This window comes from Neovison vison, chromosome 8, assembly GCF_020171115.1.
Source record: "Neovison vison isolate M4711 chromosome 8, ASM_NN_V1, whole genome shotgun sequence".
Lineage (NCBI taxonomy): Eukaryota > Metazoa > Chordata > Mammalia > Carnivora > Mustelidae > Neogale > Neogale vison.
In genome coordinates, this window is record NC_058098.1 from 59,921,513 (window position 1) to 59,926,123 (window position 4,611).

A 4,611-nucleotide genomic window follows, 5' to 3' on the forward strand; every position below is an offset into this window, starting at 1 on the left:
TGCCCCTCAGACTTTCCAAGCGGTCTGAGCTGAATTGGCAGATATAGTCACTTTTGCTTTGTGTTTATCGGCTACCAGGCCTGCTATTTGTTATATATATGTACATTTATATCTATTTGGAATCAAATAAATATTATTTTATTCGAAGTGACTGATTTAAACTTTGCCTAAAGCTTTTCTGTTAAGAAAAAAAAAGTTCTTACTCCACATTCACCTACTGACTCTGGAGCACAGAAAGTAAGTGGGAAAGGCAGAAACCAGGGGGGCCAGGTGCAGATGGGGCCACCATCAGTTACTACTCTGTCCTTGAGGGAAGCGCGCCCTCTGAGCAGAGGAAATAGAGGAAGGAGCGCTTCCTGTGATGGGCAAGGGGGTAGTCTTATGCTGGACACAAGGCCAGGGAAGCAGCTGCTCCTTGTCCCGCTGGCCATTGGGCAGGGCATGAAGAACAACACCTTACTCCGGTCCACTGGAAATGGAGACCAAGCAGGTCATCATGACTGGGCCAATGAGGAGACAAGGAACAGCTTAGCACTTACAAGGTAGAAAGGCAATGACAAGAGTTAGCAGCCAAGGTACAAGTCTGGGAAGTGTATACTTTGTTTAAAAGACAACAAGGATGGAGCTTGGACAGAGCTTTGGTCTGAGCCGCTTGCCATTGAGGCTGCATTCCTTGCATGTGCTTCCTGACCTACTGATCTCAGCTGAGTCCTGAGTAACAGGGCAATATGCTAGAACACCCAGTAGTTTTCCTGACCGCCAAGGCGGATCTCATTCTCGTAAATTCATTTTCCTTAGGAGAGTTCAAACTATAGTCACAACAGTGTTCTGCTCCCAGAGGACTATAAAATCTTCACCCTCTGCCATCCCTGTCTGAATGGAATGATTCGTCTGAGCAATGAAGACAAGCAACTTCTGGGCTCATTCAAATGTAATGTGTCACATTCCCTGGTACAAACACCATCCAAGTTCAGAATGGTGAAAAGGCATCATTGTCTGGCTACTGCTTGGAGCCTGTATGAAATGCTCTTGAGTGGTTTTTCCACAGAGGCTCCCACATCAGAAAAACCACTGCGGCTTTGGCATCAAGCAACATCCTTGTTGGGAATTTCAGTGATGAAGTTAAAGATGAGTTAAAAGGTATAAATTATTCCTGGAGGAAGTTTCTTGTGGGAAGGCTCATTGTAGGGTCTCAGTGGGGAAAGTATCCACACTGTCATTGTGCCCTTGTGCTATGGTGATGGCCAGCATCCCTGCTTTCCCTGCCAGCTGCTCACTGAGCTCTAAGACTCAGAAACCTCTTTGGGCCAGTTGACCCAGGTTTATTTTATTTGAAAATAAATTTTGCTAAAACTTATCAATCCAGTGGTCCACAGTTTTGTTCTTACCGTAACAGAAGCTCACACTGAGCCTCAGGTTTGTACATACTCAGAAAAGACCAAGGGAGGGACTACCTAAGCCAACATTTTACAGAATATACTCTTTCTAGGTTGGTGGAGACATTGAAAATGACAAATCAACCTTAGGGACAAAGGTTGATTTATACTTCTTACATACAAATCAACCATAATAAAGCAGGCAACTGAGACAAATATTCTATGTATAGGAGATGAATGGTAATTAAACAGTTGAACTCAGTGGAATACAATGAGAAAAGAGCATAACTTCCCCACTTCATTTTCTAGATAAGGTGACCATATGTTCAGTTCCTAGTTTACACCTGTTGTCCCTCTATAATAACCTCACTCTGAAAAGGTGCCCTAGTTTAGATGATGGTCATTTTGCCTCTAATATACGCTGGAGAGTACTCCTTACTAACCCTGGATGTTACCTCGGGCAAATCTCACAGCCATCCTGGCATCTTCTGGGGTTTAATACCTACATTTTCTATCTCTGTTATTTCCAGATTGCAGTTCTAGGTAAGATGGAGTAAGTACATACCACCTTATCTCTCCCATTCACTGCAGCTATAAAATATGGATCACATGCTTAGAAAGTCAGTTTCAGGATTTTTGAAAAGTAAATCAAGGCAGAATGATTGGAGAGGACTAGAATTCAAAGTTTCATGATTTTATTTTCCTCTGCTATCCCTTGGCTTGGACTCAACGCAGTCTGAAACCCAAAAGTGGATGTTGGTAATGACAGAGGGTTCCAGAAGTAGCCCCCTTGTTTCACTGTGAAGATTGGGAAAGGAGTTTCCTAACACTCTTGTATTTTTTTCCTTTCTATGTTCTTTTACTTCCTGGCCCCTATGCAATTCTACAAAAGCAGAGGTAAGAGGACCTTCATTTCTGTGGAAGGGGAATTGTCCCCTTTGTTGCAAGAAGCTGTGGTCCCCAGAGAGTGTGGCAAACATCTTTCGATTTAGGTGTGGAGATAGAAGCAGTTGAAGAAGTGCACTATAGGGTATATAAACACCAACACTCTAGCCAGAGAACTGCAAAAAAAGAGGTTAAGAGGCCTCTAGAATCAGAAAGTGCCATGAGGATTGAAGACAGAAAGGAACCCGGAAAAACAAAACATGAGGTTGCTTGCAAACACCTGGGCTCATCCTTAAGCATGTACATGTGCACAGATCTGGCCCAAAATAGAATACTATAATATTGAGAATTCTATAGAACAAGGCCACTTCCAGAGTTCCAGACTGACCACTGAAAAGTGTACATGTATAGTAAGTCTGAGTAGAACTGAAAGACGGTGAAATAGAACTGATATTGAAACCACAAGACTGATTAGAAATTGGGGTGTGAATCCAACTAGGTCAAATACTTGCTAAACAAAAATAGCATTCTACATAAGATTTCAACAAGACCCAAATCGGCATAACAAAATACTTAAAATGTTCAGGATATAATCCACGGAAAGCAAAGAATTATATCTTCTAATTATATCTTCTAAGTTTTCCAACATAGGTAGATACAATATATACGTTAACTACAACATAAAGGAAGAGGGTACGAGAACTTATATGGTGGTAAGGCATCTACATATCACTTGAAGTGGTAAAATATTGATTCTAAGTAGAAAGTGAAACATAAATATGTTATAACATAAGTATGTTATATATAATGCCTTGGGCAATTGCTAAAACAAAGAAAAAAAAAACAAGCTTGAATGAAAATAGAATAATGAAGTTATTTAAATAACCCAAAAGAGGGAAGGAAAAGAAAGGGATTTAAAAAACTGAGAAAGCAAATGGAAATCAAGTAATAAAATGGTAGGGGCGCCTAAGTGGCTCAATCAGTTAAGTGACTGCCTTCAGCTCAGGTCATGATCCCAGGGTCCTGGGATCGAGGCTCATATCAGGCTCCCTGCTCAGGAGGGAAGTCTGCTTCTCGCCCTCTCCCTGGTCATGTTCTCTCTCATTCACTCTCCCTCTTTCAAATAGATAAAGTCTTCTTTAAAAATTTGAGAGATAAAAGTAACAAAATGGTAGCTATATCAATGATTCTATTAAATGCAAAATGTATAAATATAGCTAGTAAAAGGCCAACATTATTAGAACACATTCTTTAAAAAATGTATTCCCTCTACAATAAACATCTTAGATATAATGATATAGGTGGGCTGAAAGTAAAAATTAGATATAAATATATTATATAATCATTAACTAAAGGAAAGTTGGAGTGCCTATATTAATATCAGCTTAAGTAGACTTCAGAGTCTACTTTATCCAGAAAATTACTGGATAAAGACAATATCATATGAGGATTAGAAGGATAAATTTTCTAAAGAGATATAACAATCTTAATAACATAAATGTGTATGTACCTAACAACAGAGATTCAAGCTAAAATAAAGTAACAACTGATAACTAAAAGAAGAAATACATAAACCCTCACTTGCACTCGGAGACTTTAATGGTCTCCTCTCAGGTATTGATAAAACTAGTAAACAGAACTTAGACAAGAACAAAGTACTGACCAATTACCATTTCATGGTAATTTCTAAATCTAGTTGACAATTATAGCAGAACACCTGACAACAGCAGAATATATATTATTTTGATATACACATAGGACATTTTCCATGATAGGCCATATCTTAAGTCATAAAGCAAAAATTACCAAAAATTAAAAAAATATATAAAATATGTTCTCTGTAATAAATTTAAATTAGAAAATAATAAGAAAGTGATAGGAAAAAAAACCTCAAAACACTTGGAAATAAAACAACATATTTCTAAATAATTCCTAGCTGCAATAGGATGTCTCAAGGGGAATTAAATGTATTTTGAATTGAAGGAAAATGTAACATATCAAAATTTGCAGGATTCGGCCAAAGTTGTGCTTAGCAGAAAATTTAAAGTATTAAGATCTTATATTAGAAAAGGAAAATAGGGGGAAAAGCAAGATGGCAGAGGAATAGGAAACCAAATATCCTTGGGTCCCAGGAGCTTAGCTAGATAGTTATCAAACCATTCTGAACACCTACAAACTCAACAGGAGACTGAAAAGAAGAAGAGCAGCAATTTTAGGAACAGAAAAGCAACCACTTTCTGGAAGGCAGGACATGCGGAGAAGTAATTCTGAGGTCATGGGAAGATAAACCACAGGGGGAGCGGCTGGCTTCTGGCAAGTGGTAGCACAGTGGGGCACAAAATTGGAACAT